The sequence below is a fragment of the Podarcis tiliguerta genome (genome assembly GCF_965153285.1).
Source record: "Podarcis tiliguerta genome assembly, chromosome: 2".
Taxonomy (NCBI): domain Eukaryota; kingdom Metazoa; phylum Chordata; class Lepidosauria; order Squamata; family Lacertidae; genus Podarcis; species Podarcis tiliguerta.
This window is the reverse complement of record NC_139535.1, coordinates 77,418,803-77,435,396: the sequence shown is the minus strand read 5'-3', so window position 1 is coordinate 77,435,396 and position 16,594 is coordinate 77,418,803. Positions and strand designations below refer to the sequence as shown.

Genomic DNA, 16,594 nt, shown 5'->3' with positions numbered 1-16,594 from the left:
CAGTTTCAGGTTAAGTACGGACCTCCGGAACGAATTAAGTACTTAACCCGAGGTACCATTGTAAATGTAAATGAAGACAAGGAGTGTCTGCCCTTTGTGAGCAGGGCAATGTGGTATCACTTTTGTAGCAGCCTCTTGTTAATGATGTTATCTGATGAGTAAGATTCTTTACTTCTGGTTATGATGATACATCTGCTCAGTGTGCATTTATTTCATAGTCCTTTAGCTTTTTAAAAAATATAACAGAACAGCGGATGAAGCATGTGGTTTATAATGCTTCCATTAATTATATGCAGATGCAGTTCAGAAGGGTCAATGGCCTATAATTGGATTCTGTTACTTATCACTACTTAATGGCAAGAAGGCCGGTAGAGATGATGCCGGTATCTGATAAAGTAAACAATGCCTATCTTTATATATTATTATATTTAGGGTAGGGATGGACAGATTTCCATTTTTCCATTAATGTTTTGCTGTTTTCAATTTAAATTCACTTCAGTTTCAATAATGCAGATTGTTTTGAACTCTCCAGGTATAAAGTCACTAAATTATATATGGCAATTCATAGTTATATATATTTGTGCAAACCTTGTACTGTAATTAGCATAGCTCTATACGTGCATATATTTTCACCTTTATATATCCCGACCTCTTGCCAAGTTGGCTTCCACTTGGTTTATCTAACTGACTTCTCCCCTCCTACTTCCCCCTTTTTTGGCATCAACTCCCTTAAATAATTTTCTCCATTTCCCACTTGTTCTTCCTGCCAGCCTGGCTAGCCAGTGTCTCTGTTTTATCTATGGTGTTAACTTGATTGTTGCCAATCTAACTTATGCACTGAAAATATACTTTCTTTGCACAGTCACATACACACATTTATTGGGTAATATACAATTGTGGCGTCCCACTTACACAAGCAGAACTGACCATTCCACACACCTTCCATTCCTCCATGTTTTGATTTCTATAGATCACTACAGTGGTAGCTAGCCATTTGGAGCTTTGGCAAGACCGTTTGCTCCTTCTCGGGTGGGCGGCCTCCTCTGTGAACTGGCCCATCGCAGGCCAGATTGTCTTCCTGCTGCCAAATTGGCCAATGGTGGCAGGAATTAGAGGGTGTTTACCTGGGTGCAGGACCAACTGAACAATTGTGGCACATTGTCCTGTACCCAGTGGAAGGATAAATCTCAGGCCGGGGGGGGGGGGGGGCTTGTCGCACCAGTTCTTCCACCCACCCTCACTCAGATTAGGATTTAGCTCATGGTACAACCTTGCTGTGGACAATGTTACAATGTTGGTTGCCTATTTTTGAGGCTGGGCAGGAATTTTCCCCCTCTGGCAAATTGGTGCCGCCATTTGGGTTTTTGCCTACTTCAAAGCCATTGTCACAACTTTGTAAGGCGGATAAGCATTGGGTAAGCTTAGTCTTGGTTGGAGGGGAGGTTGTAGCCTCCACCTGCCCCTCCACAGTTAAGGGTATCCTGTTAAAAAGATCCAGGAGGAGTGGCTCCTGTTTGATGCCCAGATGGGGGCTAGGGCCATACCACTCCTCCAACAGGACCGCTTGGGGGGATGCCCCGATTTGACGTAGGTCATAGGGCATCCCCACCACCACCACTGGCTTCCTCCTTAGAAACATTCCCAGCGGACGGGCAGGAGTGACATAGGGCATTACCACAATGCCTATGGCCAAAGCTTCACTTCTGTAACCAATAAACTTGTGGCCTTATTTGATCCCAAACCAATATGCTGTGTGTTGTCTAGTTATTTTCATGGGGTCTTGCTACGCTTTCGGATCCGCATGAGTCAGCTGTGTTTTCCCCCACAGAAATTCTGGCCTGGTGACAACAGGTATAGGTATGTCTACATCTATATATTCTAGCCATTTGATCCCTTTCTTTGCAACATCTTAATGCTCTGTCATTTGTCTCCTGACTTAGGTGCAGAGTTCCTTTTTTTTCATGGGGGTGGAGTGTTATTCAATGAATAGTTAGCCTCCAACTTCATCTGCTTTTACCATGGGCATGCTACTAAGAGTACAGATTGATTAGTGCAGTCACACCCCATTGAGCTTTTGGGAGATTTCACATCTATTTGATACAGTTCATCTTGAAGTGCTGGTGTTCCTTATTTAAATAAACTAAAATAGAAGGTTCAAAGATTGCATGAAAGTTTCTCAAAGAGGACTCCAGATACATCCACAATATCCTGGGTATTATTAAATATGTCTGTTTATGAGGCTAACTTTAAAATAAATAAACCTGATAGACTAAATCAGTTAATGTGAGCACAAAGTTCTGTATATCAAAATTAGGCAGAACACAGAAAAATTTACATGATTTTGGAAAATTCCAGGCAACACTAAAACAGATTTTGGACAAAAACCTCTTTCAGCTCTACTTGAAAATGAAACAAGGGAAGTTTTATTCACAACTCTTAAGGTACTAAACACTTTTTCTACCACTATTTTGATGTGCAAAGTTCATGTGCATGTTGTTCCTCCCCTACATAAAGAAGTCTCAAAGTCCTTGACTTACAGTTGCTAATATCGGTACCATTGGTTGTAATCATGACTCAGTTGCAGTACAGAAAAAAGTGACATGTGGTATAAAAGCAATAATTTGATCACTGTCTACCTACAAATAGTAATGTCCGGAAATATCATGTACATTGCAGACATCTTAGTGCGTATTAATTTGCAAGCCCTACAGGGGACAGTCTCTTTATTCATACATAAGAGCAGATGCAGTAGCATATGGCTTATCTGCTCATATCTATGGTAATTCAATGTAGATCAGATTTTAATAAGGTAACATTAGTTTGTGCTTTAAAAAAATATCACAGCCTCTTTTAAAAGCGACAGAGCCTAACTTTCATTCTGGCAAAATAATGAAAGAAAAGGCCACTTCTGCATCTGTTAGCCATTGTTTCCACACAAAATTTATGATCATCTACTGTAGTGACAAGATCCTTACCTGTGTTAAATGTTTTCCACTTCTTGTCTTTATGACAGATGTCATTTTGGTACTCAGTAAATTGCCATATCTATTTTAAACTGCCAGGTTTTATCCAGTTTCTAACGAGTTGCGGGATTATTGTCTTGCTCACATGAACCACTTGGCTTCTCTGTTGGATAAAGTCAGATTTGTCATCTTTTCCCAGCACTCTTATCTGTTGTATTTGTCCAGAATTATCACAGTTGACAACTCCATACTGCACTACACAATACAGTTGATGTTGAAGCAGTATCAGCTTCATATCCTCTTCTAATTAATATCAGCATCTGCTCCTCCCATCTTGGTTCCAAATGGCTCAGATAAAATAAATCATTCTGCATGAGAAAAATAAGTATTATTTCCACATTCATTCTGAAGTTTGGGTCTCATCATGCTCCTGAATAGATCACCAGCAGCACAATTGGACCCTAGCATCCCTTCCCTCCTTGTGAGTTCCCCCTTCCTTCCTTCCTTCCTTCCTTCCTTCCTTCCTTCCTTCCTTCCTTCCCCCAAAATGTACCTGGCAGTGGAAGTGGCAGCAGGAGGGGCAAAACTCATTATGAGGATTGCTGGCACCAGGACCTTCATTATGCTTGGGAATGCTGTCAAAACAGTGTTCCAGGCACCTGGTGCCCTGGGAAATATGCTGCTTCTAGGGAAGAATGGAAAGTTGATGACTGAAACTCCTGTTCTCGGGAGAGGTGGCTGATGAGCCCATCATGAGCTGGAACTGAGCTTCAGAGTGGGTTGGACTCAGCTCATAACAGATTCAGAAATTTTGAATTGGAGGAATTGATTCCCGAACCATTTATTTACTACTAACAATTGTTGGATAAGGGTATGCACCTTGGAAGCTCAGTCAAGTGACTAAGCGCATCACAGAAAACAGCTGTTTAGCAGGGTTGTCTTTACTAGGCCAACACCAATTTACACCACTATACAGAAGTTGCACTGGACATGGATGGCGCTGTGGGTTAAACCACAGAGCCTAGGACTTGCCAATCAGATGGTCGGCGGTTCAAATCCCCGCGACGGGGTGAGCTCCCATTGCTCAGTTCCTGCTCCTGCCCACCTAGCAGTCCGAAAGCACGTCAAAGTGCAAGTAGATAAATAGGTACCGCTCTGGAGGGAAGGTAAACGGTGTTTCCGTGCACTGCTCTGGTTCGTCAGAAGCGGCTTAGTTATGCTGGCCACATGACCTGGAAGCTGTACGCCAGCTCCCTCGGCCAATAAAGTGAGATGAGCGCTGCAACCCCAGAGTCGGTCATGACTGGACCTAATGGTCAGGGGTACCTTTACCTTTACCTTTACCTTTACAGATGTTACAAGTAGTCTTCTCTCTCTGAGACAAGTCCGCCGTCAAGTCCTAAGTTCAGTTTCTTGCAAAGTCCTGCAACTCTTCACAAAGTCTTTTTTTTTTTTTTTTTTTATAAATATTTATTAAGTTTTACATAAACAATAAAGAACAACATAAACAACACATAACACAGAAAAAATACACAAACATAAAACACAAAAACAACAGTAATAAACAATAAAAATAGAGAAAATTAAAAAAAAAATACCCTTTTTATCTTCATAATGACCTTGCATTTACTTGTTTCTGCGACTTCCCCCAACCTCCCTACTCTGTATTCCAAATCAAATGTTCTGTCTGCAAATTCTTTCCCTCTATCATAATTTAAATTTCTCATCATCTTAAATCCATATCCCATAATTATATTTCCTTCAGTCTAGATTTTAGATCTTTTTCTGTTCACCTTTCTTGCTAAAAACCAGTCACCTTCAGTCCGATATCTTCAAATGTTCGTTATCTTGCAGTATTTCTGTAAATAGTCTTTAAATTTCCTCCAATCTTCCCTCACCGTCTCTTCTCCCTGGTCTCTAATCCTGCCGGTCATTTCTGCTGATTCCATGTAGTCGATGACTTTCATCTGCCATTCTTCCAGAGTGGGTAATTCTTCTGTCTTCCAATACTGTGCAATAAGTATTCTTGCTGCTGCTGTAGCATACATAAAGAAAATCCTATCTTTCTTGTGCACCTGTTGGCCAACCATGCCCAGGAGAAAGGCTTCTGGCTTCTTCGAAAATGTGTATTTAAACACTTTTTTCAGCTCATTATAAATCATCTCCCAGAATGCCTTAATCTTAGGGCACGTCCACCAAAGGTGAAAGAATGTGCCTTCAACTTCTTTACATTTCCAACACTTATTATCGGGCAAATGGTAAATTTTCGCAAGCTTGACTGGTGTCATGTACCACCTATATATCATTTTCATTACATTCTCTCTTAGGGCATTAGATGCCGTAAATTTTATACCGGTGGTCCATAACCGTTCCCAGTCAGCAAACATTATATTATGGCCCAAGTCTTGTGCCCATTTAATCATCACTGATTTCACTTCCTCATCCTGTGTATTCCATTTTAGTAGCAAGTTATACATTCTTGACAAAATCTTAGTTTTGGGTTCTAACAATTCTGTCTCCAATTTTGATTTTTCCACCTGGAAGCCAATTTTTCTATCCATTTTAAATGCTTCCATTATTTGATGATAATGGAGCCAATCTCGGACTTTACTTTTTAATTTATCAAAACTCTGTAGTTTCAATTTGTCTCCATCTTGTTCTAAAATCTCCCAATATTTTGGCCAGTTTGCCTCCATATTGAGCTTTTTTAGTGCTTTTGCTTCCATTGGGGACAACCACCTTGGGGTCTTGGTTTCAAGCAAGTCTTTATACCTCATCCAAACTTTAAACAATGCATTCCTAACAATGTGGATTTTAAACATTCTATGCACTTTAACCTTGTCATACCATAGATATGCATGCCAACCAAAAACATTGTTAAATCCTTCTAGATCCAACATGTCAGTGTTTTCAAGAAGTAGCCATTCTTTTAACCAACAAAAGGCTGCCGCCTCATAATAAAGTTTCAGGTCTGGCAGGGCAAAGCCCCCTCTTTCTTTTGCGTCGGTCAATATTTTAAATTTTATCCTTGGCTTTTTGCCCTGCCAGACAAATCTGGATATATCTCTTTGCCACCTCTTGAAACAATCAATCTTATCTATAATTTGCAGTGTCTGAAACAAAAACAACATTCTTGGCAATACATTCATCTTTATCACAGCAATACGACCCATTAAGGAGGGTTTCAAATTAGACCATATATCTAGATCTTTCTTTATCTCCGACCAACTTTTCTCATAATTGTCTTTATATAAATTTCCATTTTTCGCAGTCATAGTAATACCCAAATATTTCACTTTTTTCACTACTGCCAATCCTGTCTCATTCTGAAATCTTTCTTTCTCAATTTCTGTTAGATTCTTTGTCAAAACTTTGGTTTTTGTTTTGTTCAATTTAAACCCTGCCAGTCGACCAAACTCTTGGATCAGTTCTAAGGCTCTTTTCACACTGGATTCTGGCTCCTGTAATGTCAGAACTAGGTCATCTGCAAATGCTCTTAATTTATATTGTTTAGCTCCGACCTGAATCCCTCTGACCAATTGGTCCTTTCTAATCATATTCAGCAACACCTCCAGGACTGATATAAACAGCAAAGGAGAAATTGGGCAACCTTGTCGCGTACCTTTCTCTATTCTGAACTCCTCAGTGATTACACTGTTTACAATTAACTTAGCTTTTTGTTCAGAATAGATTGCACCTATACCATTTTCAAATTCCTGACCTACCCCCATACTTTGGAGATTTTTCTTCATAAAACTCCAAGAAATATTATCGAAGGCCTTCTCCGCATCCACAAATATTAGAACCGCCTTAGTATTTATTTTTTCTTGTAAAAATTCCAGAATGTCTATTATATTCCTTACATTATCTGATAAATGTCTTCCTGGGAGAAAGCCTGCTTGGTCCTTATGAATCTCCTCTATTAAAACCTTCTTGAATCTTCTAGCCAGAATATCTGCAAAAATTTTGTAATCCACATTAAGTAATGATATTGGGCGGTAGTCTTTGAGTTGGTGTTTCTGAGTCTCTACCTTTGGTATAAGTGTAACAAAAGCTTCTTTCCACGTATCTGGTGCCTTCTCCCCCTGAAGTATTTTGTTACAAACTTCTCTCAATGGCTGAATTAGCCAGTCTTTCAGTGCTTTATAATATCTAGCAGTCAGTCCATCGGGTCCTGGAGACTTGCCCAGTTGCATATTCTGAATGGCACTCTCGACCTCTTGGTCTGTTATGCTATAATTCAATTTCAATCTATTCTCTTGAGATATTTTCGGTAGCCCATTCGCTTTCAAGAATTTCTCTATGTCTACTTCCTTCTGGGGTTGTTGAGAATAAAGCTGTTTAAAATATTTTTGAAAAGCGGTCCTTATTTCTGTAGGGTTCTGAATAGTTTTTCCTTCCACTTCTAGATTTGTTATTGTATTCAACTTTTGTCTCTTCTTAATTTGCCAAGCCAATAATTTCCCACACTTGTTTGCAGATTCAAAAGTTCTCTGTCTCATTTGTCTGATCTTCCACTCAATCTCTTGATTTACCATTTGCATATATTCCACTTGATATAATTTAATCTCTCTTAGAGTTTCCTTTGAATTTGGCTTTAATCTCAATCTCTTTTCTCCTTCATTGATCTTTTCCAAGATCTTTTCCCTTCTTTCCTTTTGTAATCTCTTTTTAAGCGTATTTTGTTGTATCAAGAACCCTCTCATAACAGCTTTACTTGCATCCCATACGATTCTTTTCTCCACCGTCGTGTTCAAATTTATCTCGAAATAGTCTTTCAAAGTTTTCTGGGCCTTTTTGTTCACTTCCTCATCCCTGAAGAGAGAGTCGTTCATTCTCCATCTGAAAGAACCAGTTGGTAGTAAGTTCATTCCCATCTTTACTGCATTATGGTCGGAGCAAGTTTTTGGGCAGATTTCCACCTTTTTTATATTTGGTGCCAGTCCTCGGGTGATCCATATTTGGTCGATTCGTGTCCAAGTCATTTTAGCTTCAGAATAGAAGGTTCCCTCTCTTCCTAACGGGTTTTTGGTTCTCCAGATGTCAATCAAGTCCAGGTTATCAGTCAAATCAAAAAAGGTTTTCGGTAGTCTACCATCCTTGGTGACCACCTGTCGTTGCGCCTTGTCCATATTTGTTGAAACAACTCCATTCATATCTCCCATCAAAATCACACTGTATTCCAAATATTCATTCAGTGTCTCATGCAGCTTCTTAAAAAACTCGGATTTTCCCTCGTTTGGTGCATACACTCCTACTATCAGATACTTCTGTCCATGGTACTGTATTTCAATTGCCAAATATCTTCCATGTTCATCCTTAAACATAAATTTTGGTGTAAGGCTCTCTTTGGCATATATTACTACTCCTCTTTTTTTGACTTTGTCAGATGAGATAAATTCTTGACCCAATCTTTTGTTAATTAAAATTTTCCTATGGAGCCTGGTCACATGTGTTTCTTGTAAGCAGATCAAGTCCAATTGTTCTTTCTTTAAAATATGGAATATCGATTTCCTCTTTCGAACTGAGTTGAGGCCATTACAATTCCAGCTTAGAAGTTGCAGAGACATGATGAATTTATTCTGTTATATTCCTCCAGATGCTCCCTCTGTCTTGTCTTTATCTGTCAAGTCCGGCGTTGTCCTCTTCTTTCTGTTTCGTTTCGGCCTTGCTCCTGTCTTGTCTTCCTCTCCCTCCTCTGATGACTCCAAGGAATCTGCTACTTTTAATGTTCCTTTCTGTAGGTCCTCTCCATAAACTTCTAAAAAGGCGTTCTTGTCTTCCACTGATCTTACTTTTGTCTTTCTTCCCTTGATACTGAAGGAGAGTCCTTCCGGAAATTCCCACCTGAAAATGATGTTGTTTTTTCTTAATTGAATAACTAGATCTTTATAATTCGATCTAAGGTCCAGAAGATGCTTTGGAATATCCTTGAAGATCTCGACTTTGGATTGATTAATTATCAATGATTTTTGAAAATGTAGTCCCAAAATCTTGTCTCTTTCTTCTTTGGTTCTAAATGTAACCAAACAGTCTCTAATTTTGATCTTCTTGCTTGTTCTTCCCAGACGAAAAGGCACTCAGGATCTTAAATTCCTCCTTCTCAGGCTCCAAAGTCCAAAATTTCTGAAATTCTTGTGTCAGAAGGTCCCGCAGGCTTCCTTCCTCGATCTCTGGAACGTTTCTAATTCTCAGATTAGTTTGTTTATCTTTTAATTCCAGCATAGAAAATCTTGCTCTATACTCCTCCAATTGCTTGCTCATCGGTGGCAATTTCTCCTCTGTAGCAGCTGCAACCCCCCTTGCCTCCTCAGCAATTTTTCTTGTCTCAACCGACGCCTCAAATAATTCCTTAATTGAGGCTGTATTCTGTTTTATACTGGCAAAGTTCTGTTCTATCTTTTGGAAGGCCTCTGTTACCCCTTTGTTTGTTTCTTCAACTTGACTTTTTACTTCCACAACTTGTTTTTTAGTTTCTGACACTTCTTGTGTCAGTTTGTCTAGGGATCCCTGTACCCTTGCAAATCCTGCAGTAATAAGGTCTTCTGTCCCAGACATTTCTTTTACTTTGGGTATAACAGAGGCACTTCCTGTAGGTTCAGGGAAGGATCCCCTCCTTCCCGTGTGAAAAGATTTACCAGATCTTGTTGTTTTGTCTTGAAATTGCTGTAATTTTCCTTTTCCCTCTGCCATAAGCCACCAGTTTCAAGGTTACTCTGCAGCTGCAACTTATTTACCAGTTCAAGTCTTCAGCCTTGACCACAGTTCCAGTTCTTCTTCTTCAAAACTGATCCACACTGTTTCAGACAAATTCTCCTACTGTTGAACCACCCTGAATGCTGTAACCTGAGCCCCTTAACTACCCAGATTTTCATGCCAGTTCTGCCCGGCAACTCTGATCCGACAGTCACAAGATGCCTGCAGTTGCACTGTGGCAAATTAGTCATCTCTGCTGACTCATGGAGAACCAACTTTTTTTAAAAAACTTAACAATAACCAGGACACTGAATGTGTACAGAAGTATGGTATGCTACAACACACCAGTATTTGCATTCTGATACGCTCAGGTGTAAAGTCCACAAGATGTATGGAGTACAGTTCCTTCCCTTAAATTTATCAGTATAAATGTTGAAGGCTTTAAAGCAATCCACACTTACTTAGGAGTAAATCACATTGATCTTAATGGAAATTAGTCCTGTATAGGAACATAAGGGATTGCACTGTCCAGGGAGCAAGATATTGTGGAGAAATCGTACCTCCTCCAGTTGTAAGTTACCCATCCCTTCTGCTCCCAATGGTTGGCAAAGAAGAAGAATAAAACAACTGGAGGCTTATTGGCAGCAGGATCCCAGCATTCCATTACTCCACTAGTTGTATCCAATGACAGCACTAATGACATATAATCTTTGTTGCCCATTTTAGGATATGGTTGCATAATTTAAAATGTATGTGGTTAATACTTTAGGAAGTGTTTATAAAATAACTGCTGGCATTAGGGGGTCAAGCATCCAGGTTATGGTTTCCAGATCAAGTTTCTCTATGTGAAAGAACCACAAAGAACACATTCTCCTCATTGAGTGGGCAGTGGGCGCCAGACTCAAACCGATTCAATATTCTGGGGTGCAGAGGAGATGCTACTGAAAGCACAGATGTAATAGATTGGCTTTGTAGCATTCTGCTGTTATTGCTTAATAGAAGTGTTTAACTCATTGCTATGTAAAGCACTTTCCAATGTCTTGCCTGTAAAAGAGCATTATACAAAACAAATTTCTATTCTATTGGCTAATCTAGCCCATCATCTCCTGTGCTCTGTAATGATACACATGTTCTGAATAATATTTTCTTAGCAGCACAAGATTCTACCATTAGAATCTCATTGCAAGAGGAGGAAGAGCAATTTCATGGGGGGAAATGTTCAAAATACTAAATATGCATACGGGCAACCGATTACAAAGTGGTGCACCAGAAAGAGGCAGAGAACATTGATGACATTTTGCTATCTAATCCCCTAGGAAGCTAAACCAATATGCCCAAGCTGTTTCATGGTTGCTAAATGCAACAGAATATGAAATAGGCAAGGGGAGGCAAGAGTATTAGAAATCTATAATGAACCAGGTACCTCGAGTGGTCAATAAATTACACTTCCTCCCTTACCCTGAGCTTTATATCTCTGCTTCCTTAAAGAGTGGGACAGGCTAGAAAATTCATAATCTGTCCAAATTGAAGCAACTGTTTGTGTCATCAGCAGCAGAGAGATATCAGGTTGTATATCTTCACTTGACAAGAGGTGGCAATTTAATCTGACAAGTTTCCTGCCAATGAGGACAGCTTTAGGAGTTCAACTGCCGTGGTAAAGATTTGACATGTCATTGAGCGATGTTGTGCAGAAGCTTGACAATAAACTGGAACTTGCTAATGCAGTTTAGGATTGCTGTAAAAATTTATTAGAAACCAGAGACTGTAAAATTACTATACTCCTCAAGAACTGTTTTCTTTGCCTTGCTGAATATTTAACGTACAGCACATGTTTAAAACCTTGTTTTCTCGTGGACTAAAAAGTCTATTATAATGCATGCAAAATTGCAAGAAATTCAATTAAATACCTGAGAGGATAATAGTGCCTTCCCATTCCTGATTTGCGGCCACAAGAATAGGATCAAACCCCCTTGTATTAGGAGGACACAATGCTATATTGACAGGATGGGAGGAAGAGAAAAGAAAAACCATGGCAATAATAATAATAATAATAATAATAATAATACCCCGCCTATCTGGCTAGGTAGCCCCAGCCACTCGGAGTGGCTTCCAACACATATAAAAACATAATAAAGCTTCAAACATTAAAAACAGGGCTGCCTTCAGATTTTCAATACTATTGTAATGGTGGGAAGTTATGACTTGTGCAACTGTTATGTCAAAGGCAACTTTCCTGCTCCTTTTATCACCACAATGGAGGGCGGGATGCTGCTCACTAACTCAGAGACCAATCACAGAATGACACCAGATCCCTCAGAGAGCACAGTGGTTGTTGGTAGTGATTGAAGCAACAGTTCTTTCCATCACAGCCCTGAGAAAAGGGTGCTGCTGGTTTTATATGGGTTACCAGGGACTGATCTGAGAAAGCCCTGAAGATGTGGCTATGGGTGGTTTCTGACCTAAAAGCACAACAGACTTCCCCTAAACGTTTTGGGTACATTGTATATAAGTGTAGATGTGGAGAGCGTAAAGTGTCATCATTGTGGCATTTTCTCAATGCTACATGTTGATTGATCTTTCTATATTAACTTTTATTTCTACAGCTGTTGCTATGGTTTGGTTTTTGTCAGTGTGCAGGATTGTAATTCTGTAATGTTGTTGGTTCTGCTGTAGATAGGCCAAACATGATGGACCCACAGTAATTCCCTGTGTAAGGAGGGGGAAGATGCTGTCAATTATGAGGATGATATAATTAATTATTACAATTTATTACCGTCCCTTCACCCCAAGGTTCCAGGAGCTCTCAGCGGTACAGGCATTTGTGCGAATTACTGGACTTCCTCTGTCTCTGTATAAAAGTGTGATTGGTAGGTGGGACCAATGGTTGAATCAATTTCATGCTCCTGTTGAGTCTCAGATCTCAGCTCCTGATCTTGCAGTCATTACCTCTGGTCTTGTCCCTCAGCCTTGAAGTTCCTCTCCTAACCGGGTTTGGTTTTTTCTGCATCACTGGCACCTAAGGGCATCTGAACTAGTTCCTGCTTTTCTCCTATTGCTTGTACTGACTGTCTACGTACTAGAATAAAGCTGGACTTCTTTACTCCCAAGAAAGGGCCCCTATCATTGATATGGGGTGGGATCCAGTACACTGATTAAGATACTGCAAGTAGTCTATCACCAACATCCCACATTTTCCCAGCATTGTAGTGCAAATAACGTTCATCCACTTGTAAGTCAGTTTGGAAATGTTGCAATCTTTTCATTTTGAACAATTAAAGCTGCAATCCTATGCACATTTGCTTAAGGATAAGGATAAGCATATTAGGCAGTGTGGACTGTGCAAATTGGGAGTTGGGTAGGGATTGGGGGGGTCCTCAATTGGTCTTCTGGTTCACATTGTTATTATTAATTAATTTTCTATACCGTCTTTCATCCAAAGGTCACGGCGTAGTTTACAATACAAAAACACAAAAATACATACCATAATAACACAGAGAGAGAGACACTGAGTAAGAGAGAGAGTTTAAAAGGCCATCGATTTTTAAATTATGCAAAGGCTAATAAATCTACTCCATACTGTCCCTTATGTGATTGGTTTAAAGTGGATTTGGGCCTCATTGTTTGGCTGTTTCATTTTATTCCAATTGGTTTTTGGCGTGAGCAAGTAACTGGATTAAAATGAATACCAATGGCCTGCACCCTGAGGCATTCCTGGATGAAGGGCAGTTCCCTAAGCACATTCCATTCACAGCCATTTGGGAGGCTTTTTGGTTTGCTTTTCTTGGGACCCCTATACATGGACCCCTGTACAGGGCAGTAGAAAACATTGCATCTCATTACAGACATATGGTGATGGGTCTCCACTGAAGTGCTTTTCCCCAGAATGGTGGGCATGAGGTTTCCGCTTCTCCAGTTACACAGGTTTCACATGCCCACACTAAATGGTTTGGTACAGTTTGCCACAGATCCCCACATTATCTTTGAACACATGTAACATTTGAGGTCTCTTGAGTCCTCATTTTTGATGTGCAGGCAATATCACCATGCAGGCAATGTACACCAGTTCAGGACAATCAGAAGTTACATGTCATAGTACTTAGCTCTATGTATACGCCAAAGCCCTACTCTACAGAGGTCTTCATTTCTTATAAGTTTAGTAAAGTTTGGGCCAATAGAATACTATGATTCTAGCAAGCTTCCAAATCTTGCATAGAAACATAACCCCCACTGAGTTCTTTATCAGTAATTTGCCATTCTTGAGATGGCACTCTGTGTCAGTTGTGGACAAAATGAACAGCGCTGCCCTGTTCCCAGGGGCTTCTAAAAAGCAAAGAGCACTGAACAGCAGAGCATGAAATCAACATTTAAATGTTTTCAATACATATTATTCATTTCTATCCGAGAAAGAAACACCTTTTGATTTCCCCCCTCTTCAATCATTAAAGAAAGATGTGCATAAGCTGAATGACTATATTAGAAGGCAAAGGAAAGGGACTGATTTACATAGCATTTGGGAAGCTTTTGATTTGTCTGAAATTATATGATAAACAATAGACCGTGTCTCCAACACAGCAGCGCTTAGTAATGTCAGACTTGAAAGAAACAGCCATGGCACTTTCAAGAAATACAGAACTGCACGGTCTTTTGTTTGCTGTATTTTCTATTGATCCTTTGCATAATTCTCAAAAGCCAGCTCAACTTGTTTTCCCCCGCTCTAAAAATGAAAATAATTCTGAATATCAATAATGGATACACTTCACATCACTGTAGCTGATAGTTTATTGATTCCTAATGAAATTTTAATTCTTTGCAGATTGAGTAAATTATAGAGCTGTTACAAAGATTCCACTGTATTTCATCTAATTTTTCGTTAATGAGTTACAAATTATTGAGCTTGGTGCGCCATCCTCCAAACACCACACTGGAATGAACAAGTTGTATGGAAGCATAAGAGTCTGCTATTGGTACAGCCCTCTCAGAATGAGGGTGTTAGCTGCTTTGTCAGCAGAGGTTAGTTCAAATTAGAGATCCAGAAATGAGCAAACATCAAAATGAATAATTTCTTTTAGACAAATTAATATCTGTGCTTTGCCTGTTATACCACAAAGCCATGAGATCTTAGTTAGCCATGTAAATTTGAGAACTTAAGTGTAAAATTAATTCTTTATCTCTCTATTAATAGAAAAATATCTACCTAGAGATCTGTGAATGTATTATTGCCAAAATAAAAGACACTAATGACTGCATAGTTTTGTTCAGTGAAATTCTAGAGAATTGTGAAGTACAACACAGTTATTGGTAGTCTTTCCTATGCCACAATGAAGTGCCAAAGCAAATTTACAATAGTGGCTCCAAAAGCCACTGTGGAGAAAAATTGTAACTTAATCCTGTTAATGAACTCCTGCTGCCACCATGTACCTTAAAAAAAAAAAAAAAAAAGGAAATCTTGCATCTCTCCTCATCCCAAGCCAGCACTCACAGAACAGCATTAGTTTCAGTTCTGAACTTACTGTAAGTCTTTTCTCAGGTCCAGCCCTCACTCCCCATCTCATTGGCCTAATGCAAACTTTCTCAACCTGTGGGTCCCCAGATGTTGTTGGATCATAGCTCCAATCATCCCTGATCCAGTCCTGCTAGCTAGAGATGATGGGAGCTGTAGTCCAACAACATCTGGGGACCCAAGGCTGAGAAAGGCTGGTCTAATGAACATTCAGTCAGAATGAGGGCTTTCCCCCTGAAGTTAATTTTTCACATGAGCCAGTATAACTTGAGGTTTCCACAAGGAGTGCGGGGGGAGCACACCACCCACAGCAGCACGATCCTGGCAGGGTGCCATTCCGGCTGCTCCCCCGCCTGCACTGGGTGCCATGCCCCCACGGGCAGCACGCCACGCTCACAAGACGTGCGCCAGCCCCACCCCGCCTGCTCTCCACCCCCCGGTGCTGGAGCATGAAGCTCCCCCACTGGGTTTTCAGTTACTTCCTTGCTGAAGACTTGTTAAGTCTACCAGCTTTGGTAGCCTGCTGAACGTCTCCTCAGCCTTGGGGCCATTCTGCACTTACCACTTACAGTGGAATATTTGCTCCCCCACCCATTTTCTTTTTGCTATGGTTGCTATTCACCTGGAATTTCCCGTAGATAGCTGGAATACTGCAGCTGGACGCAGTGGCCAGGTGTAAATCTGTCCACAACTTTGCCAAAAGAAGTTCAACAACTTTTGTGTCTGGATTTTCACTTTTTGAAATATGGCAACCCTATTTTTGTATGTTGTCACATGACATTGGCATCATTCAGCTAGTATTCTGGAAGAATGTTTCTTTTTTCACTGGGGGCGGGTGTTGAATGCAACTTTTGTGAATTCAACTATTGCGATGGATTCTCAATATTTGATTTGTGTGGCATGTATACAAGCATGATCCCAGTTTCTATGGGGAGCGGCTTGGGGTTGGTAGGTGTGGTTTGGGAGGTGTTTGTTTCCTGCCGCTTGCCTCTGAACAGTGTGAGCTGTCGGTTTGTGAGCTCAGTTAAACGAGGAACATGGAAGATAGAGATGGTGGTAACTAATTGAAGTATTTCCCATAATAGCACTCATTAATGGAAGATAAAATTGCATCACATTAACCAGTTCGCCATAAGCTCAGGCAGACACATAGTTCCTCTTCCAATCTCCATTGCCTCCACAAAATCAGTACTGAGGAATACTAGGCATTCAATAACACTTTTTAAAAGCCATGAAAGCACTTTTATATTTGCTGTTAGCAGCCCTGAACCCGGTTTTTAAACTGGGAAGGGTGGGGTATAAATAAAATTTATTATTATTACCCCGGTGTGCATGCTCATAACTGCAATATTTACTGGCTGGAGGAACACAAGGGTTTGTTAAGTGTGTAGCTACAGCCATGGAACTATTTTCAATTCAGGTACAATCCACCATT

General features: G+C 40.2%; 1 long non-coding RNA gene across 2 annotated transcripts in view; it reads right to left on the bottom strand.

The window, feature by feature from the left end:
* LOC310673098 overlaps positions 1-16,594 on the bottom strand; it is a 31,844-nt gene that overhangs the window by 14,877 nt on the left and 373 nt on the right. For both annotated transcript variants that reach the window (XR_014508847.1, XR_014508848.1), the window contains exons 2-3: positions 11,567-11,650; positions 2,976-3,331 (exon numbers count right to left, since the gene is read on the bottom strand). This is a non-coding gene — a long non-coding RNA (uncharacterized lncRNA). The remainder of the gene's footprint in view (positions 1-2,975; positions 3,332-11,566; positions 11,651-16,594) is intronic.